The sequence below is a fragment of the Trichomycterus rosablanca genome, chromosome 4 (assembly GCF_030014385.1).
Source record: "Trichomycterus rosablanca isolate fTriRos1 chromosome 4, fTriRos1.hap1, whole genome shotgun sequence".
Lineage (NCBI taxonomy): Eukaryota > Metazoa > Chordata > Actinopteri > Siluriformes > Trichomycteridae > Trichomycterus > Trichomycterus rosablanca.
In genome coordinates, this window is record NC_085991.1 from 10,926,205 (window position 1) to 10,953,339 (window position 27,135).

A 27,135-nucleotide genomic window follows, 5' to 3' on the forward strand; every position below is an offset into this window, starting at 1 on the left:
TCACCACCTATAACTTTTTTTAAGTTCATACCCCATCCCTTAATTAAACAGAATTCCAACTCCACTGGAGTGTACCCCCCCCCCCCCCCCCCCCCCCATGGACCACACTGATTTCCCCCTCCCCCAGTCCTTTTGAAATCTTTTAATGTCCTTCAAGTCCTTTACGTGCGCTTCCTGAATAAAACAAATGTCCAAACTTAAATCTTCTATAAAACTAAAAACCAAACTTATTTTCTTCATGTTTCTCAGTCTTCTGGCGTTAAACGTCCCTATTTTTAGCATCCTTTCCATTTATTTTCCTTTATTTCTTTTCCATCCCACTAGTCCATTCATCGTTCCCTTGAGTCCTGCTTTGGTCTCCTGACCCTGTTGAAAAGTCCATACTCACCACTTCCTCTCCTGAGCCTGTTGTGTGCATTGTCTGCATTTCATCATTTAACCTTTTTAGCAGTTCATCATATATTTGCTCCTCCTCTCTTTCCTCTTCTTCCACCACTTGGCTCCAACTTAGCCCTTCAGGGCGTGTTCTCCGGACTGGGCTGTCCCCAAGCTCATCTTCAGGAAACGGACGTTTGCCACCCGCTGTTTGCTCCACCTCACCACCGGGGGTGCTGCCTTCCTCCTGTCTTTCCTGTACCTCTTCTTTCTTCTTCTATTCCTTTCCTTCATTCAGCTCTTTGGTTTTCTTTGTCTTTGTTCCTGCTGTTTTCTCTATTGTTTGTGTTCCTGCCTCTGGTTTCTCTTAATCCCCTTCAAGCTCTCCTTCTTGTGTTGATCCTTTCTCCTTCTCCTTCTCTCCTGAGCTTGTGGCTTCCATCTGTGTCTCCTCTAAGTACTCAGGGGCGAATAGATCTGCAAATGTTCGCCTTTTCACCGAGCAGTTCCTGTATAGGTGGTCCTCTTTGTTGCATAGGCCGCATCTTTTTGGTACATTGCATTCTGCTGCTCCATGCTCTTCCGACCCACAGTTCCTGCACCTCTGCTTGGTACATGTTGCCCTTATGTGTCCAGCTCCTCCACATTTTCGGCAGGTCAAGGGCTGGAGACCCTATATCTCCGTCTCCCGTTCCATATCCCATACCTGTTTGTCAACTCCTCCCCGCCTTCCACTTTTAGACAATACCTTTGCAGGTATTGTCTGATGTCCTCCTCCTCCATGAACGGGTTATACATGTGAACCGTTAGGCTCACCTCCTCCCAGATGAAAAGAGCTCTCACCGTCAGTCCCTCCAGATCTCTGTGCTCATTCTGCCTTTCCCTTGCTGCTAGAAACTCTTGCTGGCATATCTCTGAATGTTATGTCCATGAATCCCACGTGGAAAAGTCCTGTAGGCAAAAAATTTCCGTGGCCTGCAGCTTAAACAGCTCTGACTTTGTCTCACCCTAGTCCCACCACCACATCATCAAGTTTCGATTTTGCAGATTTTAACTTATTTTACCAGAGTTTTGTTGTTCTTCTGGATCTTTGCCTACATTGCTTTGTTCTTTTCCCTGTTCTTTTAACCGGTCCCCTTTTTTGTACTTGTATAGGTACTTGTACAAAAAAGTATGGAAAAGGTTCGGTTGCCTCTTTACTGCCTGCTTTTGAAGAAACTCGCATCACCTCCCCCATGGTGCTTTTTTCGCTTCAGATATTGCGATCCACAAATTGGCTGATTCATTTGCTTTTGTACCCTAGAGGACCAGGACTTTCGCGTTTTTCCGGCCACCATTTTGAAATTGAGTCCCAGAGCTGGGCCACTACTGGACATGACCACATGGCATGTTCTACGGTTTCTTCACCGCCACACCCCAGTGGGCATCTTGGTGTGCCACTACGCCCAATGGCGGAACATTCGTTCTCTTACCGGTAGTCTTTTCAAGGCTGTTAAACAATGTAGGTCTCTGCTCCTCCCGTCCAGCCACTTTGGCTGAAGTGCTTCCCTATCGATGTCTGTTTGTGGCTTTTCCAGGTTCAGTCCTCCAATGTGTTCCTCCCTCCACCTTCTATACAGCCTGCAGCTTAAACAGCTCTGACTTTGTCTCACCCTAGTCCCACCACCACATCATCAAGTTTCGATTTTGCAGATTTTAACTTATTTTACCAGAGTTTTGTTGTTCTTCTGGATCTTTGCCTACATTGCTTTGTTCTTTTCCCTGTTCTTTTAACCGGACCACTTTCTTGTACTTGTATAGGTACTTGTACAAAAAAGTATGGAAAAAGTTCGGTTGCCTCTTTACTGCCTGCTTTTGAAGAAACTCGCATCACCTCCCCCATGGTGCTTTTCTCGCTTCAGATACTGCGATCCACAGATTGGCTGATTCATTTGCTTTTGTACCCCAGAGGACCAGGACTTTCGCGTTTTTCCGGCCACCATTTTGAAATTGAGTCCCAGAGCTGGGCCACTACTGGACATGACCACATGGCATGTTCTACGGTTTCTTCACCTCCACACCCCAGTGGGCATCTTGGTGTGCCACTACGCCCAATGGCGGAACATTCGTTCTCTTACCGGTAATCTTTTCAAGGCTGTTAAACAATGTAGGTCTCTGCTCCTCCCGTCCAGCCACTTTGGCTGAAGTGCTTCACTATCGATGTCTGTTTGTGTCATCCTTGTGTCAGTTTTGCTGCATTAGCCAGATACAAGGCTGTTAGTTTTAAGGGGGCACACACTACTCCTTTCCCGCCTTTAGCTGTTTCCTGGTACATTATGCCTCTTGCTACCCACTCGCAGCTTCCTCCCCATATGAAATAAAAAAATAGGCGTTCAAGCCGCCTTCCTGTCCAGAAGGGAACAGAAAACGCGTAGGCCAGGTGGACTAGGGTCGAGAAGACGTCGCTGTCTATTGCTGCCACTCTCCCTGTCAGAGATAAATCTCTTGTTGCCCATCTTTCTATTTTTTGTCTTACCTTCGCTAGTCTTGCTTCCCAGTTTTTATAGCGCTTCCCTCTCTCCAGAACTGCACTCCCAAGATCCGGACCCCATCATGGCACACGGAAAAGCCGCCTGGCACCTCCTGCCTACCTCGCCATGCGCCTATACCTAGTACTGTTGACTTTGCTTTGTTCACCCGTGCCCCGGTAGCTTTGGAAAATTTTCTGAAAAAAAGTGTCTGCTCCACTATCTGGAAATCCCCTTCTGAACTCATGAAAAGGGTGGCATCGTCTGCATATGCTGACACTTTGGCTTGCACACCTTTCCCACCTGGGATATGCAGTCCTACGAATTTGGGCTCCGCTCATAGTCGGGCCATTAGTGGTTCAAGAAAGATGATGTACAGCAGTGAGGAAAGTGGACAGCCCTGCCTTACTCCACCTGCTTGTTCTACTCCTTCCGAATAGTATCCATTCACGTTTACTCGGCTTGTAGCTCCCTTGTAGAGGATGTGCACCCATGACACATACGATGGGACAAACCCCATTTTATTGAGGGTAGTGAAGAGAAACTGGTGGCTGACACAGTCGAAAGCCTTTTCCTGGTCTAGTCCCAGGATTGCTAAAGGCAGATTGCGTTGCTGTGCCCAGGCTATTGCATCTCGAACCAGTAAGATATTCAGGCTGTGCAACCGTCCTGGTACTCCGCAAGTTTGGTCTGGGTGCGCTACTGTACCGATCTTTTAGGTTCATTCTAGCCACCCTGCTTCCTTCTATATTGCCTTCACTCCATGCACCCTGCAAGACCCTTGACCATCGGGTTACCTTTTCCCTTTCCTTTCTTGCCCTCTGCCATCCCCACTGTTGGCAGAAAATCCGCACCTTGGCTTTCAAGTGTTCCCACCATTCCGCCCATGTCTTGTAAAGCCCTCTCAAGGCCTGCCACCCAACATAAAGCGACCTAAAGGTCTGAAGTTCTGATCCTGTAGATATGTTATGTTTAGTTTCCATAAACCTGGTCCTTTCTTTCCCTTTTCTATCCTTACCGTAGTGCTCACTATGCAGTGATCTGTACACCAATGTGGCTCTACTCTGAAACTATCAACCTTTGTGTTTTCCTGTACCATTATATAATCAAATCATGAGGCATTTTCTCTCGAATTCCTCCATGTTGCTCTCTCTCTATCTTCTGATGTTTTTGCTGTTTCTTAAAGCCTGGACTGTTGGTTTGAGGGAGTGGCTCTAGCTCTCGGAAGAAACCCCTTCTCCTGCCTCGAGTTGCTGAAGCGTAGATGCAAATAGCTCTAAAGGGCACCCCTCTCCAAGTTACATCAGTATAAAAAATTCTCCCTGGTACAGCCACTACTGTTTTGCTTACTACAAAATCGAAACTTTTAAACAATATTCCTACCCTATCCCCTTTTCCCTCCCCTGCCCCCCACACCGATGGACCCCATTCCCACCCTCTGGAAAACCAAGTCCCCTCTGCTTCTTTTCGTAGATGACACTCCTGGACAAAGATAACATCTAGTGGGAGTATCTCCAAGGACTTAAAAATTGCCATTCGTCTTCCCGTCTGTCTCATGCCCCTTGCATTCAGGGTTGCTAATGTAAGTTTTCCTTCCTTCAGATTTATTTTCCTTTCTACATGTTCTTGTTCTCATTTTCCCTATTTTCCTCCAATTACTTCTCTCTCTTTTCCTACTTTGAACACTTACTTCTTCTTTTGTTCTCCTGCTCCTTTTTTCCTTCATCATTTTCCTTTCCGCTCTCCTCCGAACTTAGGGACTCCATTTCACTTTCCAGGTCCAAGAAGCTGTATAGTCTTGCCTTTGTTCTCATTTTCTTGACCCATTCTTCCTTTGTTATTCTGTCTCTTTCCTTATCCGTTTGGTGTGTTCCTTTTTTACTCCTTTTTGCCTTGCCACTTTGTCCTTCTTTCTTGCTTGGGATTCCTTGATCACTTTCCATTTCAGTTGTTGTCCCATCAGCGTTTTCTTTCTGTGGATCCTTGTGGTGGTGATTGTTCTGGTTTTTGCTTTTCTCTGTGATCTCTTTTTCCACCCTTTCTCCCCAAGTTAGTGATCTGTGGCTGGTTGTGGGTTTTGTCGATGTTTTGGTGTCTTGTGGTTCTGCAGGGTTGGTCTCGGACTCCTTTCCCTTTCCAGATTCCATTGTTTCCTCCACTACTGCATCTCCTTCTCTTTCCTCTGCTTCCGCCTGCATCTCTGTCAAGGCCTCACCCTCTCCAGTCCGATTTGTTGTTTTGTTGCCCAGTGCCTGTGTATAATCTTCGTTCTCCATTCTTGGGTTTCCAGAAAACAGGCTTGCGAATGTGTTGTCCCTTAATGGACAGCTCCGATACAGGTGAGCCTCGCTACGACAAAGGCTACAGGTTCTAGGCGCTGTGCAGTTCGCTGCCATGTGTCCCTCCTGCCCACAGAATCTGCATCTGAGGCCCTGACAGGAATCTTTGGTATGACCCAGAGCCCCACAGTGCCTGCAGTAGATCGGTTGACCTGGGTAGTGCAGATATCCTCTGTGTGGACTGATGGCAAAGCTGCCAGGTGGGTGTTGTATGCCTCCAGCCGGATCCTCCCTCAGCAGGACATTATAACGTCACCTTCCAGTCCAAATTCCAAAACAATCCTTAAGCCTCTCGCCAGTTGAAACTGATGCACATTACCTTGCTAAGAAGGCCCAGATATTTTCTTCCTCCACGTAAGGGTTGTAGAGGTGAACAATCATTGGGATTTCTTCACTGGCAAACAGCAGCGCAGCTCTAATTCCCAGAAGTGCAGGATGTTCAAGGTCGCTGCTGCACTTACTGAAAAGCTTGTGGCAATCTTGAAGTGATACTATTGTAACATCGATTTTCTGGGCCCGGACTAGTGCTGACCGGCCGCCTTCACGCCCACAAACATTCTTTCATTCCACCAGCAAAAGAGCAGCTTTGCAAAGGCAAAGCCTTCAAAAAATAAGTTGAACTTGTCAACGTTCCTCTCCACGGAAATCTTTAGTAAAAGGCGAAAGTTTTGTACGTAAATGAAGAGCAACTCAAGCCCTGCTCACTGCTCGCTCGGGCCTCCATAGGCCACCGGCCGCTCAAGGAAGAGGGCTCGAGGTAGAGTGACAAAAACCTGCAACAGGAGTGCCCTTGGGTCGTCGGGTGGGTGACTAGGCAGCAGATGGGGCAGCACAGCCTTTGCTTGGAGGAACATAGGGTGGGGAAAAATTAAGTCTTTTTCTATCTTTTTTTTAAGTAAAACGGAGGGAAAAATGTAAAAGCGGAAAAAAGGGGACTCCCTAGCGCAAAAGGACAGAGGAAACCCTGGGCCTGGGCTAAGCTAAGGTCTAAGGCGCCGTACCCCTTATCCCAGCAGTGCCCAGTCACCAGCAATCGTCAATTTCTCTTTCATTTAATCGTTTATGAGGGTGCACCATGCCAGGAGTCTTGAAGGCGGCCGGTCAGCGCTGTACGGTAGTCCGGGCCCGGAAAAGGTAGGGCCCGCGGCCCGGCACCTATTTCAGGTTATCACTTATCTGCCTTTTGGCTAAGATCAAGTGAAAATGCTGGGAGACGAACGCGAAAGGTCAGCCAGGGTGGCGCGGCTCAGAAATTCAGTACGGTTAAAGATCAGAGAAGAAGCATCAGAGGAGAACAAGAAAAGATTTGGACGAGACTGGGTGATTTTGAAGATACTTCGAGATATATGTGGAATAGCACCAGGAGCGGTTTACTGCCTGCAGGATTTCTCCACCACTGGTTTTATCGACATCACGTTTGTGTCAATGCAGCACTGCCAGGAGTTTTTTCAAATGTGCACCAGCCACCAGGACATCTCAGCTCTGCAAGGGATAAAGCTTAACCCGCTGTTTGCTTACGACGAAGTACCACTCATCCTGCACAGCTACAACCCTTTTCTGGCGGAAGAAGGCATCCGAGCATTCTTAGCAAGGTATTGCACCACAGTGTCGTCGGGGGACAAGATAAGAGACAGGCACGGCATTTGGACTGGCAGGCGTCGATACTTGGTAAAATTGAGGATGGACCCAACTGACCCGGGGACCCAGATGCACCCACCAGGCAGTTTTGCAATAGGGCCACATAGAGGTTTCCTGCACTATCCCGGCTAGCCCATTTATTGCCGCAGGTGCGGCCATGTAGCAGCTGAGTGCAATGCTCCGAGAACGTGCAGTCTATGCGGCAGTGAGGCACACCTCTATCATAGCTGCCCAGCAAGGAAAAACACCTTTGCTAGCCTCTTCTCGCAGGACCTACAAATGGAGGAGATGGAGGCAGTAGTAGTGAAGGGGCAGTCAGAGAGCAAAGAACAGGGGAAAAGACAGGAAGAAGCTAAAGAGAGAAACCAGAGGCAGAGAGAACCGGAGAAGGCAGATACGGACGAAGAAGAGGAGAAGACCAGACAGAACGGATAGAACAGCAGGAGGAAAACAGACACCCAGCGTCCAAGGGAGAGAAAAGAAAAGCAAAGAGAAGCCAGAGAGGAATGGAGGGAGCTGCTGGAGGATCAGACAACGAGGGAGAACAAGGACGACACAAGGAAAGGAAAGCAGAAGACACAGGAGAGAAGCACGTCATAGGTGAGGATAGTGATGCATCATGGAGAAAGGAAGGAGAGGAGGATTGTACAGTAGCTATAGTGAGTGGGGGTAAAACCTCAAGATTAGAGTAGCCTCATTTTGCCGAAAGTGGGGAAGGGAGGTGGCAAAAAAGGAAAAGAAGGACGTAGCCCAGTGGTCAAAAAATTTGAAGGTAGCTTGGGCCACAAAAGATACAGCAGGGATCAAGGATGCAAGTAGAAATATGCAAGATCACTTTGTTGAGAAGGCACGTAGCTATTGTGTACAGATGGGACAGTACAGACTACAGCAGGACGAAAAACCAACTAGATACTTCTTCGATACGGTGAAGAAAAGACAAAAGAAATCACATATGGTAGGACTGAGGATGGCCGATGCGTGCGCCACAACAACGGGAGAAATGCTTAAGGTAGTGGAAAGGTTTTATGAGGACCTATTCCAAGAAAGGAAGGTAGATGTGAGGGAAGCTGAGGTCTTCTGGGAGGCTTTAGGGCAAAGACTGGATGAGAAGGAAAGGTAAGAGTTGGAGCTCGAGATCAGTATGGAAGAAGTGGAGAGGGCCATGCGCTCACTGAAGGGAGGGGTAGCACCGGGGGGCGACGGGCTCCCAAAAGAGTGGTATCAGGCCTTTTGGCCTCAGATTGGTCCAGACCTGATAGAAGTGTACACAGAAGCCGAGAGACATGGAAAACTGCCTCTGTCCCTCAGGACAGGCCATGTAACGTTAATCCATAAAAAAGGTGACAGAACGGACCTAGCTAACTGGAGACCAATTACAAATCTAACAACAGACTATAAAATCTTGGCAAAGGTCCTAGCTAGGCGGATGAGGGGGGTGATGGCCAAAGTAATCCATCCGGACCAGACGAGTGGAGTGACGGGACTGTCAAGTGCAATGAACATTGCACTGATAAGAGACGCAATTGTGTGGGCCCAGCAGCGAAAGGTACCCCTGGCACTTCTCGGAATTTACCAGGAAAAGGCATTTGATCGAGTCAGTCATAAGTATTTGTTCGCCACAATGGAGAGGATGGGTTTCGGACAGGCATACATTGCACTAGTGCGCTTGCTGTATGAGGGAGCGGCAAGTCGGATTGGAGAAAATGGCTACTACTCCAAACAAGTAAGACAGGTAGGAGGGGTAAGGCAGGGGTGCCCATTGTCCCCGCTGCTGTATGTCCTATTTCTGGAACCACTAATAGCCCGGTTCAGAGCAGAGGCAGAGGACTTCACATTCCAGGAAGCAAGGGGACGAGGGCTAAGGTATCTGCATATGCGGACGATACGACATTGTTCCTGGGGAAGAGTCAGACTTCGAAACAGTGGAAGAAATCATGCAGTCATTTACTAAAGCGACAGGAGCACGCATGAACAAGAATAAGTCGGCTGTGATGTGTGTGGGCACATGGCAGAGCAGGGAAAGGGTCCCGGGAGAAAATCCCGGGAATTTTGGGGATTAAATTCTGGAAAGGAAGCAGTGCAAGGAAAAACTAGGAGGAAGAGTTAGTCCTCTTCTCACAAGCCTGCAAGCTGAGCCCAGGTTCAGAGGTCTCCACATCCTGGGGGGACGGGGAGTCAGCACGAAAATCTTGGCCTACGCGATGATGCCACCGCCTTCCTGGGTGCAGAAGGTGACTTCCAAGCAATAGACCCAAGAGTCTTGTCCGATTTTGAAGCTGCCACTGGGGCCCAAGTGAACAAAGCCAAATCGTCGGTCATGTTCCTTGGTGCATGAAAAGATAGAAAGATCGCTCCAGGAGGCTATGCTCGCTGTGAGGATGGCCTCCGGGTCCTAGGACTACATATCTGGTGAACCGGTGGAGCCTGAAAGACATGGAAAGAAGCCTAATGGGACGGGTGATTGCAGTAAAGTGCGACCTCATGGCCCGACTTGTAGCACATATGCTAGGCCCGACCTAGCATATGTGTATCCGGTCCCATACCAAGTGGGAAGAAGGTTAGAACGGATTTTGTTTCGTTTCGTGTGGAGTGGTAAGGCAGAACTGGTGTCGCGGGGTACAATGTACCATGACACAAGCCGAGGAGGGAGGGGCATGGTCTGCTCGTACCTGAAACTCATGACACTGTACATTGCCAACCTGGCGGGTTTGGTCCAGGGGGCCGCCTGACACCCGGCATCCCTGTTCGCCAAGTTCTAGTTTGGCGAGGGACCGACCCATGGTCCGAGGAAGCCCCTGGGCATTACAGACAAGCAAAAGATTTCGTCAGAAAACATTGGTGGTGCTTGTTGCAAGACTTAGTCTTGAAACACCGAGCACTGTACCAACGGTGGCTGAGCGAGCATGTCGCAAATCTTCCAGGGGACAGGCCGAGAGGAGACGTGGACTGGAAATCCTTGCAGCCCAAGTGGCTGGACGGGCAGAGCAAACACATCCACTGGCTGGCTGCACTGGGCAGGCTCCCGGTGCGGGAAAGGTTGCACCGGCACGGGCAGCGTGTAACTCCGCTTTGCTCGGCAGAGTGTGGAGGAGAGGAAACAATTGCTCATGCTCTGTAGACATGCCCGGAGGTGGCGGCCTTCTGGAACCTGGTGCTGGAATGGTGGTCGGGAGGGAAGGGTCCACCCTGGAGTCAAGACCTGGTCCTGTTGGGAAAAGAAATGGCTGGGCAGAGCAAGCAGAGGTTAGTAATTTCCACCGCCAAAAAAAATCTTCTGGGGAAGAAGAAACTGGTGCCTGCGCAAGAAGAGAGCCGGAAGCTCACGAAGGGCCCTGTTCGAAATCTTCCTCAAGAAGCTGGAAAAAGCCAGCCCTCTATTGGAAAAAAGGAAGGGTAGGCCAGGGTAGCAAGAGACACATGGACAATGAGCACTAGAGTGGGAAGTGGTGGAGGTTTAATTGTGAACTGAATTATCTAATGGTGAAATGATTTTTCTAATAAAAAAAAAAAAAAATCTGTTCTTATCAGTTTAATATCTGATACGTCCTCTACCCGAGGACCATATATTAAATGGATTTTTAGGCCCGGGAGTCGGAAGAGGGGCTTACTCCGTCCACTCCACGCATCGACCAGGTATTGCATTGCCTCCTGGCACGGTGCACCCTCATAAACGGTCAAACGAAAGAGAAATTGACGAATGCTGGTGACTGGCCCCTGCTGGGCACTGTTGGCATTAGGGGTACGGCGACTTAGACCTTTGCTTAGCCTAGGCCCGGGGTTTCCTCTGTCCTTTTGCGCTAGGGAGTCCCCTTTTTCCCGCTTGTTCATTTTCCCTCCGTTTTACTTAAAAAAAAAAAAAAAAAAAAAAAGAGAAAGACTTCATCTTTCCCCACTCTGTGTTTCTCCAGGCAAAGGCTGTGCTGCCTCTTCTGCTGCCTCGTCACCCACCCGACGACCCAAGTTGGGCACACGTACGAGCAGTGTCCCAATGGCAGGAGGTGCAATCTCTGTGGTGACTGTAACCATCTCTTCAGGGATTGCCCAAAATCGTTTGCCAACAAGTTAAAAGGTGACAACATGGCTGCCCAAACACAGGCCCAGGGAGACAAAGGAAAGGAGGCGGGTCCTGAGATTTTGGCGGGAAATTCAAATCCCCAGCCAGCCTCACAAGTGGGCTAAGAACTGGAGGGCGGAGCAAGCGGCCAGGCAGGGTCGGAACAGGTAACGGAGGTCCCGCCCTCCGAGGAACAGGAACAGAAAAATGATGATGATGGTGATAATGATGATGATGACAATGATGAGGAAGAGGAAGACTCAACCTCTTCCTGTATGGAGACGGTGCCGGAGGTGAGTGTGACTGCTAGTGGAGTGGGGGAGTTGACTCTCTCGCTCCCTAGCGCTCAGGTGCCGAAGAGACCTGCGGGATCTCCTCTGCCAGACCTGGCGGAGAAGAAACAGCGGGCCACAGAGCGGTCAGGTAGCTCCTCGTCGGAGGACCTGAACCGGCTGTGGTCCGCTGAATCCCCAAATGAGGTATCCTTTCTGCGCCTCCAGCTAAAATCATCCACGCCGAAAAGCATGTTAGAGCAGTGCTCAGCATGCCGGGACGCGCGGGACACCTGCGACCACTCACACTTCAATTTAATGAAGATCAATGAGGAGCCACAAGAAATAGGGTAATTTTAACCGGCTTTTAACCGTATCTCTGTGGTTTTAATGTTCGGGTTTTAAAGATCACGCCTGTTTTTAACCTATAGTGCTCATGTCTCTTACGATCTCCACCATCAATGTGAGAAGCGTGAGAGCACCGTTGAGAGCACAGAGTGTTCTGTCCCTTTTAAATGACTTAAAGTCAGATGTGTTTTTACTGCAAGAGTGTCATACAGAGATTGGGAGCAGCGCTGGGCTGCGGGTCCCTCTCTCTGGAGCGGCTCGCACTACAGCCGGGCCGACGGTGTTGCCATTTTAATAAAAAACCCTAACATTTTGGTGAAGGGCAGCACGGTGGTGAGAGACGGACGGGCGCTTTTAGCTAATCTGACGTTTTTAGGAAGGGATTTTAACATTCTTAATGTGTATGGTTTTAATGATAAAAATGACAGGCACGATCTTTTAGAGGACCTGCAGCCCCACATGCTGGGGAGGGTTCCCCTAGTGTTGGGAGGGGATTTTAATTGTGTTTTATCTAGAGCAGACAGGAAAGGGGCAAGATTTTAAAGTAGATAAATCATCGGTTTTATTGCAGGCTTTAATCAGAGATTTTAAATTAGTGGACTGTTTTAAAACCCTGCATCAGAACGAGGAGGGCTTCACCTGGTTCAGTGGTGATGGCACCAGAGCCTCGAGGATAGATTACATTTTTACAAGGGGCTGCCCACCCACCGATGCTAGAATAACCCCCCTTTTCTTTACGGATCACTGCATGCTGTCTTGCACCCTTTCACTCCCCACAGGTGTGACGATAGGCGGAGGGCTGTGGAGGCTGAACTGTTCCCTGTTAGAAGACGAGGAGATCATCAGGGAGTACAGGGAACAGTTCGGCCTCTGGCAGACCCTCCAAGACTTGTACGATACACGTGCACAGTGGTGGGAGATGGTAAAAGACAGGACGAGACGTTTTTTTAAAAGGAGAGGTAAGGAAAAATGGAGAAGAGACGCATGATGGGGCTGCAAAAACGACTACAGAGATATTTTAACCTTTTAATTGCTGGTTTTGATTTTAGTGATGAGATTAAAGATGTCAAAAAAGAAATGTCAGTTTTAAGATAAGATAAGAGACAGGCATGGCATTTGGACTGGCAGGCGCTGATAATTGGTAAAATTGAGGATGGACCCAAATGACCCGGGAGCCCAATTGCACCCACCAGGCAGTTTCGCAATAGGGCCGCACAGAGGTTTCCTGCACTATCCCGGACAGCCCATTTATTGTCGCAGGTGCGGAGCCCGTGGACACACCAAGGACTCCTGCACAGGGCTGCGATGCAGGTTCTGTGGAGGGGAGGGCCATGTAGCAGCTGAGTGCAATGCTCCGAGAACGTGCAGTCTATGCGGCAGTGAGGCACACCTCTATCGTAGCTGCCCAGCAAAGAAAAACACCTTTGCTAGCCTCTTCTCGCAGGACCTACAAATGGAGGAGATGGAGGCAGTAGTAGTGAAGGGGCAGTCAGAGAGCAATGAACAGGGGAGAAGACAGGAAGAAGCTGAAAGCAGAAACCAAAAGCAGAGAGAACTGGAGAAAACAGGTACTGACGAAGAAGAGGAGAATATACTTGAAGCAGTTCAGCAAATAGTAAGCAAATGGGGCGACTTGTCGGAGACAGAGGGAGAGGCGGTCTCTGGAGAAATCACCCAAGCCTTGGGAAAAACACCTGAGGAAGAAGACCGGGCAGAACAGATGGAACAGCAGGAGAAAGACAGACACCCAGGGTCCAAGGCAGAGAAAAGAAAAGTAAAGAGAAGCCGGAGAGGAATGGAGGGAGCCGCTGGAGGATCAGACAACGAGGGAGAACAAGGACGACACAAGGAAAGGAAAGCAGAAAACACAGGAGAGAAGCGCACCATAGGTGAGGACAGCGATGCATCATGGAGAAAGGATGGAGAGGAGGACATGGACACAGAGGGGAGATTGCAGAGATGGACAATAGCAGAGACTGATGAACAGGAAAATATGTGAACTTGAGGGGAGTATGGTAAGAAGGGGAGGGGGAAGGGTGATGAAAAAGGTAAGAGAACTGGATTAAAGCATAATGCAAACAATGTTAAAAATAGCAACCTTGAATGTGAGAGGGATGAGGCAGGGTATCAGAAGAGCAGCGATATTTAAGACCTTAGAAACAATACCTTTTGATGTCTTGTTTGTCCAGGAGTGCCATCTACGCCCAGGCCAAAATGAGACTCGCTTCTCAGAAGGCTGGGAAAGGGGACCGTCGGTATGGGGGGCAGGAGAAGGAAAAGGGGACGGAGTGGGAATAGTGTTTGGGACACAGGAGTTTGAGGTCAGTGAAGTGATAACAGTGGTGCCAGGGAGGATTTTGATGGTGCATGGAGAATGGAGGGGACTGCAATTTAGAGCCATATGTGTGTATGCGCCAGCAGTGGCTGGAGAAAGAGCGGGGTTTTTCCAGGCACTGGAACCCTTAAAGTACACAAACAGGCAAGTATGGATGGGAGGAGATTTTAACGTAAATTTAAAAAGAGAAAAAGAGCTGGACCGAGTTGTAACAGAAGCAGGGCTGATGGATGCTGCCAAGGCAGCTAAGCAAGGGGAAGATCAAATAACCTGGAGAAACAGTAGGGGGGATACGTCGCGGCTAGATTACAAAATTCCGCACCATGTATGCTGGCTGGAGAGCCCTGAAAGTATTGTACAGTAGCTATAGTGAGTGGTGGTAAAACCTCAAGATTAGAGTAGCCTCATTTTGCCGAAAGTGGGGAAGGGAGACGGCAAAAAAAGAAAAGAAGGACGTAGCCCAGTGGTCAAAAGATTTGAAGGTAGCTTGGGCCACAAAAGATACAGCAGGGATCAAGGAGGCAAGTAGAAATATGCAAGACCACTTCGTTGAGAAGGCACGTAGCTATTGTGTACAGATGGGACAGTACAGATTACAGCAGGACGAAAAACCAACTAAATACTTCTTTGATAAGGTAAAGAAAAGACAAAAGAAATCACATTTGGTAGGACTGAGGACGGGTGATGCGTGCGTCACAACAACGGGAGAAATGCTCAAGGTAGTAGAAAGGTTTTACGAGGACCTATTCCAAGAAAGGAAGGTAAATATGAGGGAAGCTGAGGTCTTCTGGGAGGCTTTAGGGCAAAGATTTGATGAGAAGGAAAGGCAAGAGTTGGAGATCGAGATTAGTTTGGAAGAAGTGGAGAGGGCCATGCGCTCACTAAAGGGAGGGGTAGCACCGGGGGGTGACGGGCTCCCAAAAGAGTGGTATCAGGCCTTTTGGCCCCAGATTGGTCCAGATTTGTTAGAAGTGTACACAGAAGCCGAGAGACATGGAAAACTGCCTCTGTCCCTCAGGACAGGCCATGTAACACTAATCCACAAAAAAGGAGACAGAACAGACTTAGCTAACTGGAGACCGATTACAAATCTAACGACAGACTATAAAATCCTGGCAAAGGTCCTAGCTAGGCGGATGAGGGGGGTGATGGCCAGAGTAATCCATCCGGACCAGACGAGTGGAGTGCCAGGACGGTCGAGTGCAATGAATATAGCACTGATAAGAGACGCAATTGCGTGGGCCCAGCAGCGAAAGGTGCCCCTGGCACTCCTTGGCATTGACCAGGAAAAAGCTTTTGATCGAGTCAGCCATAAGTATTTGTTCGCTACAATGGAGAGGATGGGTTTCGGGCAGGCATACATTGCACTAGTGCGCTTGTTGTACGAGGGAGCGGCAAGTAGGATTGGAGTAAATGGCTATTACTCCAAACAAGTAGGACAGGTAGGAGGGGTAAGGCAGGGGTGCCCATTGTCCCCGCTGCTATACGTCTTATATGTGGAACCACTAATAGCCCGTTTCAGAGCAGAGGCCAGGCTCAGAGGACTCCACATTCCAGGGGGCAAGGGGACGCGGGCCAAGGTATCAGCATATGCGGATGATACGACATTGTTCTTGGGGGAAGAGTCAGACTTCGAAACAGTTGAAGAAATCATGCAGTCATTTACTAAGGCGACGGGAGCACGCATCAACAAGAATAAGTCGGCCGTGATGTGTGTGGGCGCATGGCAGGGCAGGGAAAGGGTCCCGGGAGAATATCCCTTATGTAAGGACAGCATGCGAATTTTGGGGATTAAATTCTGGAAAGAAAGCAGTGCAAGGAAAAACTGGGAGGAGGCCTTAGTCAAGGCACAGGTTAGAACTGAAAGATGGATCTTGAGGGATTTGTCCCTAACAGGGAGAGTCGTTGCAGTGAACTGCGACATAATATCTAGCCTTATCTACATGGCTTATGCGTTCCCGATTCTGTATGGGGTAAGTAGAAGACTTGAGCGCATGGTCTTCAGGTTTATCTGGAAAGGCGGATGTGAGTGGGTGGCAAGAGGAGTAATGTATCAAGAGATAGCGAAGGGAGGCAGAGGGGTAATATGTGGACCCCTCAAACTAAGATCCTTGTACAAATCAAACCTAGCAAGGTTGGTGAAGGGGTCAGAGGGACACCTAGCAACTTTGTTCGCTAAGTTTTGGTTTGGTTTTCCATTGAGAGAGGTGGTCCCCTGGAGGGGAATGGAGCCATGGTCAGATGATCTCCCTGAACACTACAGAGAGGCAGTAATTTTCGTTCGGGAGCACAAGTGGTGCACAACAAATGAGCTCATTTTAGACCATAGGCAGTTGTACAGGCAAAGCAAAGAAGAGCATGTAAATAAGCTAGGGCTGGAGCAACCAACGAGAGAGGATGACTGGGTGGCTCTACAACCCAAGTGGTTAGATGGAGCCAGCAGAGATCTGCACTGGCTTGCGGCACTAAAAAGATTACCAGTAAGAGAAAGACTACACAGGCATGGGCGAAGCAAAAAATCACAGTGCCCGGTGGGTTGCAGAGGAACAGAAAGCATAGAGCATGCACTGTGGTCATGCCCTATAGCAAAGAATTATTGGCAACGAATTGCAGAATGGTGGCAAAGAGAAAATGAGACGGACATAGACCGAAGCCTCGTTCTCTATGGTGTGAGAGCTAGGGGAACAGAAGCTCTGTGGGCAGTGGTCTCAGCGGCTAAGGTGGTGTTGTGGAGGAGTAGATGCAGATGTGTACAAAAAAGAAGCCACAAGTTACACTGGAGGGCCTCTTCAGAGAGTTCTTGGCCAGACACAGGAAGGTAGCACAGCTAGAACGAGAGGAAATATGAAGAAAGAAAGTAAAACACTGTAAAAAGAAGAAATAGCGTTTAAACAAAAAGGCGAATGTTTTCTGTTATGTATTGTTTTTGATTGCCTAATAATGCTGAGATAACGCAACAGAACAAGCTTTGAGTTATTTAGAAAGACAAATGTAAACCAAATTAAATATTGTGTTATTGTATGAACTTTGTTTCAATGTGTTTTGAAAATTGTGAGATGATGTAAATATTATGGAAATTTGAATTGTTTTTCTAAAAAAAAAAAAAAAAAAAAAAAAAAAATCTGTTCTTATCAGTTTAATATCTGATACGTCCTCTACCCGAGGACCATATATTAAATGGATTTTTAGGCCCGGGAGTCGGAAGAGGGGCTTGCTCCGTCCGCTCCACGCATCGACTAGGTATTGCATTGCCTCCTGGCATGGTGCACCCTCATAAACGGTCAAACGGAAGAGAAATTGACGAATGCTGGTGACTGGCTCCTGCTGGGCACTGTTGGGATTAGGGGTACGGCGCCATAGACCTTAGCTTAGCCCAGGCCCGGGGTTTCCTCGGCCCTTTTGCGCTAGGGAGTCCCCTTTTTCCCGCTTTTTCATTTTCCCTCCGTTTTACTTTAAAAAAAAAAAAAGAAAAAAGAAAAGAGAAAAAGACTTAATTTTTCTCCACCATGTGTTTCTTCAGGCAAAGGCTGTGCTGCCTCTTCTGCTGCCTCCTCACCCACCCGACGACCCAAGGGCCCTCCTGCTGCGGGTTTTTTCGTCGCTGGGCGTGAAGGCGGCCGATCAACGCCGTCCACTAGTCTGGGCCCTCAAAAGGTAGGGCCCGGGGCCCGGCGCCTATTTCAGGTTATCGCTTCTCGGCCTTTTGGCTAAGTTCAAGTGGGCGGGACAGCGATCGACTCCTGAGTGTTGCAAGACTTTTACCATCGTGGTACTAGTCACAAGCACTTAGGAGATATTGCACTAGTTCTACTGTTGGGAAGAGTTTTGTGTGGTAGGCTTCATTTCCTGCTTTTACGAGACTCCAGTTTTTTTTCTCTTTTTAGGTGTTGCATTCCAACCAGCCCTACAAAGGGAAAAATAACCAAACAGGTAAGTGCAATTTCTTTTCTTTCCTTTTAGATTTTTAGCGTTGATTTTACTATTTATTGTTTTAGTTTTTTAGTTGCTTGGTAGGCTGTTGGTGCCTCCAAGCATGTCGGTTCCTCGTGCCGGCATGCGGAGGCACCACAGCGTGCGTTTTCTTTTTAAATGGGAGGATGGCAAGCTTTTGAGCATGTCCAGATTGGACTTCTCAAGAAAGCTAATCCAAAACACCCTAAAATTTAAACCAGAAGAACTGAACTGTTTACTGACTCTGCATGGAAATAAGGGATTTGATGTTAGTTTCCGCTGTGCTTCCTTGTTAAGAGATTTCTGGCTAAGATATGAAAATGAAAAAGACCAGTTCTCCATGTTCAGCCTCGAGAAACTCTCTGATAATTCACACAAAGTTGTGTTTGTCAGGATGTTTAATGAGACTGTGACTGGAGAAGACATTAGTACATGGCTGGGTAGATTTTGCACGGTGAAAAGCCCACCGGTCAAGGTAGTTGATGAGGATGGCATTTGGAACTGCTCGTGGAGAGTTCCCATTAAATAATGGGAAGACCCGAGCAGTTACCTTGGCCTCCGGCAATTGCCATCATTGATTGTGTTGGGAGAAAACCGAGGATACATTTTTTACCAAGGTATGCCCAAGCTTTGCCGCAAATGCGGCAAGTTTGGACACCTTGCGGAAGCGTGCCAGGAAATCGTGTGTGGGAAGTGCAGAGAGATTGGGCACACTTATGATGAGTGTCCCAATGGCAGAAGGTGTAATCTTTTTGGAGACTGTGACCATCTTTACAGAGATTGCCCTAAATCATTTGCCAACAAGCTAAGAGCTAACAAAATGGCTGCCCGCCAAGACCCTGAAGACAAAGGGGAGGAGGCGGGCCAAGAGGTTTTGGCGGGAAATTCGAATCCTCAGCCAGCCTCATGAGTGGGCCAAGTTTTGGAGGGCGGTGCTAACATTCAAGCAGAGTTGGAGCAGGTATCAGAGGTCTTTCCCTCCGAGCAACAGAGAGAGGAAGATGATGATGATGAGGAAAATGTTGAAGAAGAGGAGGAATCAACCCCTTCCTCTATGGAGACGGTGCCGGAGGTGAGCGTGACTGCTAGTGGAGTGGGGGAGCTGACTCTCTCACTCCCTAGCGCTCAGGTGCCGAAGAGACCTGCGGAATCTCCTCTGCCGGACCTGGCGGAGAAGAAACAGCGGGCCACAGAGCGGTCAGGTAGCTCCTCGTCGGAGGACCTGAACCGGCTGTGGTCCGCTGGATCCCCAAATGAGGTATCCTTTCTGCGCCTCCAGCTGAAAACATCCACGCCGAAAAGCATGTTAGAGCAGTGCTCAGCATGCCTTGATGCGCGGGACACCTGCGACCCCTCACACAAGAAATAGGGTGATTTTAACCGGCTTTTAACCGTATCTCTGTGGTTTTAATGTTCGGGTTTTAAAGATCACGCCTGTTTTTAACCTATAGTGCTCATGTCTCTTACGATCTCCACCATCAATGTGAGAAGCGTGAGAGCGCCATTGAGAGCACAGAGTGTTCTGTCCCTTTTAAATGACTTAAAGTCAGATGTGTTTTTACTGCAAGAGTGTGCTTTGCCGTTCTTGAAATCATACAGAGATTGGGAACAGCGTTGGGCTGCGGGTCCCTCTCTCTGGAGCGGCTCGCACTACAGCCGGGCCGACGGTGTTGCTATTTTAATAAAAAATCCCAATATCTTGGTGAAGGGCAGCACGGTGGTGAGAGACGGACGGGCGCTTTTAGCAAATCTGACGTTTTTAGGAAGGGATTTTAACATTCTTAATGTGTATGGTTTTAATGATAAAAATGACAGGCATGATCTTTTAGAAGACCTGCAGCCCCACATGCTGGGGAGGGTTCCCCTAGTGTTGGGAGGGGATTTTAATTGTGTTTTATCTAGAGCAGACAGGAAAGGGGCAGGGGAAGATTTTAACGTAGATAAATCATCAGTTTTATTGCAGGCTTTAGTTAGAGATTTTAAATTAGTGGACTGTTTTAAAACCCTGTATCAAAATGAGGAGGGCTTCACCTGGTTCAGTGGTGACGGCACCAGAGCCTCGAGGATAGATTACGTTTTTACAAGGGGCTGCCCACCCACCGATGCTAGAATAACCCCCCTTTTCTTTACAGATCACTGCATGCTGTCTTGCACTCTTTCACTCCCCACAGGTGTGATGATAGGCGGAGGGCTGTGGAGGCTGAACTGTTCCCTGTTAGAAGACGAGGAGATCATTAGGGAGTACAGGGAACAGTTCGGCCTCTGGCAGACCCTACAAGACTTGTACGATACACGAGCACAGTGGTGGGAGATGGTAAAAGACAGGACGAGACGTTTTTTTAGAAAGAAAAGGTAAGGAGAAAAAACAAAGGGAGAAGAGACGCATGATGGGGCTGCAAAAACGACTGCAGAGATATACTGCTCAATTGAAGAAGGGCAGGAGAAGTGTCTAAAATGAGACTTAATTCATATGTTCTCAGAGACACCTCAAATGTACATTCTGATGTTGCTGATGCATTATCTGAAGTGGAGAAGAGGCTGTGTGTGCATTTCCAACGTATGGAAATCCGAGGAAAGCGTGACAGAAAGGTACGGCATTCTCCTCACTGTCGCATGTGTGTGACAAAAAGGCTATCACAGTCACTGGCAAAACCACTAGCCGTTAGCATTAGCAGTAACATGGGTGCACACATGGACTAGCTGCTATCGGCTACATTGGTGATAACTTCACAGCAATACCAACAATAAATATTATAGACATAAAGAAACCACACCACACATGTTGATAACTAAGAAACAGTTTATTTCACTTATCCTGTCAGTGCGGTGCCAGTTGTTTGGTTGTGGATTAATTTTTCACCTTGGACTACATATCTCACTGTGGATTAAGGGCTGTGGTTCAATAAATCATCCTTAAAGAATTTAAAAGACTTCCTTGGGAGTTTGCCATGATTTTGTTTTGTTGATTGTGGGACTTGTACGGGCTCTGTGTGAGAACCTACGTGACAGGGGTGGAAGCTCAGTTGCTCTTTTCTTACTAAACACCTCCAAAAGATCGTGATACACCGAAAGAAGAACAGCAAGTATCTTACTATCAGGACTCTCAATCGTGGTAGAGGAAACGATAATCCTGGGGAACAGAAGACAGTGTTCAATACAATACTGGGACCAAGAAACTATTTCCTTGTCTGCCCATGAAATACAAGGGTTATGCTTACGAAGCCATGGTAAGCCTAGAATAACATCATAATGTCCAGAACAAAAAACCTAACTCTTTTCAGAGTGAAGAGCACTTGTTGAAATCGGTACCAGCTTGGTGAAGCGAGACACAACCCCCTTTCCGACGGGATCCCCATCCACTGCCGACAGTTTCAATGGGGAATTCAGAAGTTCCACTTGTAAATGAAGTTGTTCCACCAGTCTGGAATGAATGAAGTTCCCCTCTGCTCCAGAATCTACCAGCGCTGGAAAGACAGACAAAGAACCAGTGCAAGTAAACGTTACAGGAAAGAAGAATGTTTTTGAGACCAACCCCAGAGCTGGTACACTCACCACATTAGCGCTTGGAATGGTTTCCATGCGCTTTCCGGGGGTCGGCGCCTGGGGTCTGTGTGGGCGAACCCGACACTCTCGCAGAACATGGCCTGCCGCACCACAATAAAGGCACATACCACTCTGGAGACGTCGAATTGGTTCCTCCGGAGTTAGATGGGAAGCATCACACTGCATGGATTCTGTAGACTCAGACTCCTCATTATTTCTTGAACTGTGAGTAGCCACAGGTTGACGAGAGCATCGCGCTGAATACGCTATTGGAGCAGTGTTCTTGGAATTATACGAGACTCGGTGGTTCTTCAACTGATCAAGTCTAATGGACAAGTTAATTAATGCGTCCAAAGAGAGCCCGTCATCCGTACAAGCTAATTCCGACAGAATATCAAAATTAAGTCCGTTTCTATAAGCTACAATGAGGGCTGGATCATTCCAGCCACTTCCAGCCGCCAACGTGCGGAATTCTAAAGCATAGTCCGCAACTGAGCGATGATTCTGGCGCAGACGTGACAGAAGTTCCCCTTGTGAGCGGCCCTTGTGAGGGTGATCAAAAACAGTTTTTAGTTCCTCCACAAATGACGTATAACTGCCAGTTTGTACTCGGTCCCAGACAGCGGTAGCCCAAGCTAAAGCTTTACCAGTTAAACGTGAAGTTACTAACGAGATGCGTTGGTCATCAGTGCTAGGTGGAGAATTCGCAAAACAAATGAAGCACTGTAATAAGAATCCACGGCAAAGATTAGGTGTGCCATCAAACATTTCGGGTAAACTAACGGAGAAAATGTTACCCACGTTAGCGACTGGCAACATTACAGCAGCCTGAGGACCTAAAGAAAGTTGCTGGAGCTGGATAGAGATTTCTCTCATACCCTCGGTCATTAGAGTGAGTTGTTCTTGCTGCTTACCCTGTTGCTGGGTTGAGGTGTTGACCGACTGAATTACAGAGTCCAGAAGTTGATGGTGTTGTCCCAGCATTTGTCCCTGGCTGGTAATAGCCGTTTGCAGGTCGGTGCTTTCCGCCGTCTGCATGGCGGCGAAGTATTCTTTCACGCGACAGATACGGGCCAGACGCGCGCAGAAATTACAACAGTGGAAGTTTATTAACAGAAGGGCAATCCAAATCGAAGTACAAACAGCAGGAAGAATTCAAAACCGGAATAACAACAAACAGGCAACAAACCAAAGAGCGCAGGCAAATACAGAGATCTCAAGACAAAACGGGTCATACACGGTAATGGCAATAAACATAAGTCGAGAACGCCGGTACGCACGCAAAAGAAACGGCAAAACTTTGCAACATGCCAAACAATTCACATAGTTTAAATAGGATTCAGTGAATCGGTTACAGGTGTTCCGAATCAAAACTCCGGTGACGATGACCGTGAGGGCCGATCAGGATTGGCTGAAGAAGGACAGATGACTGTCACGTGAGAGTCTGCAAAATTATGGGGAATGTAGTCAGTACATGTGACACTGATGTCTTTATCTTTATTTGAATAATTTTGCTAGCTTTTCATTGTTTTACTCAAGAAGAGAAGGGGCTTCTCTTCATTCAAGGTATAAATATGAAGTCAAGAAAGAGATTAATCTAAGAAAATAAAAAATCTCTCCAGATCCTGTATGCTTTTGAAATCAAATTCTTGTTTCGTTGTTCTAATGCTGTTAATTCTGAACAATTTTTAGAAGAAACATCTGTAATAAAGTTGATATCTAAATAAAACAAAATTAAAAGCCTGGATTTTAAAGACATGGCAGGTGAGCATGATACTGTAAAACTGTCATGCTAAACAGCAGGAAAGCAAGTTAAAATCGCATGGATATAACATGACATACAAACCACATATTGCCTTTTCTTCTTAAATCAGTAAGTACTGGTTTAAGTTGTTTATGTGTTTTTCTTATTGAAGTAACACATGTAACTTGGGTGCTTGGTTTTTGTACAGTATAGTATAATTTCCTGTCACTGTGGGCTGCAGAGCACAGTAGTAGAGAGCAGAATCTGATACTGCAGCAGAGGAGATGTTCAGATCCACTCGATTTTTATCTTCATTTATTTTTACAGAAAACCCAGAACCTGCAGCTTCTTTATCAAGCTCACTAACCAGAATAATTAACTCTGGTCTGAATGTGGAGTACTGACGATACCACTGCAGGTAATTAGTGTTACCATATCTTTTGTAATTGCAGGATAAAGTAACAGAGTCTCTCTCCAGGACAGTTTTAGTGGTTGAAACTGAATTAATTTCCTGTGCGCTGTTATAACCTGTGGACAGATAAAGAACAATGCTTATGTAATGTGTTGTTATAATTGTGGAGTTATTATTAGAAATGTTATAAATTTGTATAAAAATATTAGAAATAAAATTATTATAAAATATTAAAGATCTTTAATTTATCTTAAGTAACATTAATAAGTGCTGTTATTTCTCACCTAAAAGAATGAAAAGGAAGCAAACAAATCCAAGCATTGCCATGGCTGAACTGCAGAACCGTACATCTCATAGCCTGCTATCATTTTCATACATGTTTAAACCATTTCCTCTCTTTAACTTCCTTTTCCAACAGTTCATCCTACACAGGTTAGTAAAATGCAGCTGAAGTCTGCCATCATGTGCATACTTTCACTCACTACATTTGTGTGTGTGTGTGTGCAAAAAATAATGATTTTATTTTAAATACATATACTTACTATTTACTACAATTACTTACTATACTATTGTATAACTGATTGTTTAGCAAATATTTTATATATTTTTTCAAATCAAGTTTTACTTTTTTACCCTTTTTTTGTTTAGTGCACTTTAGCATATTGAAGATTAGTATGCTTACACTAATCTTTTTCACCAGGGTGAGGAGGATGATCTACTCCTTTCATTGTCTTGGGCATCATATGATGTTCATGGTGTTTCTTTTCAGTCTGATTAGAATTGCTGGGTCCTGTATTTGTCTTAATTCAGATGCTACCTGGTTTCCAAATGTAATGGAGACATCAGGAGAAGAATCAGCATCAACCTTTGCTGTCATTTGCTTTATCACAACTAGTTTCTGCAACATCAGATTCTGGCCTCCTTTTGCGTTTGACCCCCCTTGTACTTGATTCTTTTCGTGTGTTCCTGCTGCCAGAAGATGAAGCAGGTGAAGAACCTTCATCTTTATCTTTAAGGAGGGAAGCAACACGTGATGTAGTAGGTGATGGTGTTTCTGCTCTTGATGGTGGTGTTGGTGACTGTTCAAGTTTGAATGATTCAGAAAGATAATTCTGACATCCAGTTCAGACATATCAAGCTCGAAGAGAGATGAAAGTAAAATAGTGTCAGTACACATCATAGCAAGGCAGTAGCCATAAATTGAAAATTAGTATCTGAATACTAAATACATTTTCAATGTGCAAACATACCATAATATTTGATAGTTAATTATGTTTCAATTATGCAATTTATTATTAAATGAAACATTAAAAGCATAATTTAAATACGTATGTTTAAGAAACTAAAGAAGTAAAATAATGAAAATAGTAGTTAAAATAGGAACTGTTGCAGTCTGTTCACTGTGTATACAGAAAAACATGTTTATAGACTATATAATAACTTACAGTGGTCTCACATGGACGATGAACAATATACTGTTTAATAAAATCCATCATCCTGAGGAGCCACCTTTGCCTAGGTGTCAAGGTTTGGTCCCACTCCCATTTGGTTTTGGTTTTATCAGCCTTGAATATTGTGTTCGCAGGGACGCTGCCCTGGCCTTAACCTCTTAAACTTAAAGTTTTAAAATGCAAAAAAGAAATCAAACACATTGTCAGTTGTCATGCATTCCAGAATTTAATACACATGCTTTCCAGATGTTTAAAACTGTTATTACATTTTGAAAAGACTTCTGTCATCATTACAGTATGAGAATGTAGCTCCAACTCAGTCTGTCTGGATCTGCAATTTGTCTCCACCTCTTCTCTTTCTCAATGCGGTTGTGGTACAGGTTATCAGAAACATCATAAAGGCATGGGTGTTCTTGCCAAAACAATTTTTCATCCATTTTTTTGGGTCCAAGAAGAATTTGGAACTTTTTCTGTAGTCATGCTAATCTAATTAGTTGTATTTTTATAAGCATTTACTTTATGCAGTTTATACAGGTTACTATTTATGGTACTTAAGTACACCAAATGAATATTTATGTAGTGGATTCTTTGCAAGTATAGTTACAGCATCATGTGAAATGCACTAATTATGGATGTCCCGATCACGTTTTTTTGTTCCCGATCCCGATCATTAATTTTGATCCCGATCCGATACCGAGTCTCAAACCGATACTTGTATTTTCTAGATATTGTCTAGATAAGAACTAGATAATACTGTTCACACAGTGCACACTACAGTACATTACAGTTATTCAAATTAATCCAATGTATATGTTTAACAACTGAATAGCTCCCCAGCTAGCACGATAGATCTGGGCCGATTCTGTCTGTCGGCTCGGCACCCCGCATCTGGCCCGAATATGGCTGCATGTCGGCTGACTGAGACTCAAAGCAACTTTTTTAATCCAATATCCAATATCCAATCCAATATCCAATCCAAAATCCAATATAATAGTTGTATATGTATGTATAACATTATTTTACAGTTGCTTGATAAGCTTGTTTGACTTGAACCAGATGTACGTACGCTAAGCCATGATAACTGTTTATAACAATGATAACTGACAAGTGATTTTTAACTATTACGCTAATGTTAATACATGGTGGTGTCAGATAGAATCAGTTCACTACTTCAATACGAAAGGTTCCCTGAACGCATGCGCGAGGAGCCTCGCGCATTTAGTTCAGTTTAAATAAGAAAACCGTTATTTTCACACTTATTCACTGAGGATTTTAAGGTAACGTTAACTGCTGCTCTTTAGGACTAAAAACTTTCTAAAACATTATATTAAAAATACTGATATACTGTAGTAACAGAACAATATATATAATCAAATAATTTCGTATTTTTGATAATTTATAAATATATTATAGCTATGTTTTAACGTTAGCCAAAAATGCTAGCTTGGCAGGTACGGTAAACTAACTATCTAGCCAGCTATACATCAATATGGCAGCAAAAGGCTATCAAAATTAATTTAAAACATACACCTAAAGGAAACTTACACTGATATTATGAATACGATATAAACCATCAAACAATATAGCCAAGTTATATTACAAACATAAGATTTTAAAACAATTACATTAGTTACCTATACCTACAGCTGTATGGAGCTGGTGGTCCATCTTTTTTGAGTAAGGGGTGTGATGTATATAAAAGGTTGGTTACATTAGTTCCCTCTTCCTGGCAGTTGACAATATTATAAAAACTTTTAGTCATTGGCCGGCATAAATAACCCAGGAAACATGTTTACAAAGACAAAGCACATTATCATGCCTAAGCACTTATTTACAAGTCTTTATACATTTCCTTGATTGAATGATTTAACTAATTAAGTGTTTATATTTCTGCAGTGACTTTTTGTGCACCCCTGAGTCCAGCTTACTCAGCCACCTTGTGTTATTTGGCCTACACTGGTCTTGGTAAGATGTTTACAAAAGCTGCTTTTATCAACATACAGTTTGAAAGACATTTTCAGGATCGATTAGGGATAATGTATGCAAGCACTGTACATAACACTGTAAAATATTATAATCAAAAAGCACATTATCATGTCTAAAGCACATATTTCCAAGTTTGCGCTTATGTTCTTCAGCCTACTAAAGGCACTGTTTAATCTGCTC

At 45.9% G+C, this 27,135-nt stretch overlaps 3 non-coding genes across 3 annotated transcripts; 2 read left to right on the forward strand and 1 right to left on the reverse strand.

The window, feature by feature from the left end:
* Positions 1-5,803: 5,803 nt before the first annotated feature.
* On the reverse strand, positions 5,804-5,918 carry LOC134312970 (U5 spliceosomal RNA). Its single transcript, XR_010011880.1, has one exon. It is a non-coding gene; the product is annotated as a U5 spliceosomal RNA (small nuclear RNA).
* A 4,426-nt stretch (positions 5,919-10,344) lies between these two features.
* On the forward strand, positions 10,345-10,526 carry LOC134312614 (U2 spliceosomal RNA). Its single transcript, XR_010011592.1, has one exon. It is a non-coding gene; the product is annotated as a U2 spliceosomal RNA (small nuclear RNA).
* Positions 10,527-16,950: 6,424 nt separating this feature from the next.
* Positions 16,951-17,142, forward strand: LOC134312609 (U2 spliceosomal RNA). The gene has a single exon (XR_010011588.1). It is a non-coding gene; the product is annotated as a U2 spliceosomal RNA (small nuclear RNA).
* Positions 17,143-27,135: the final 9,993 nt, after the last annotated feature.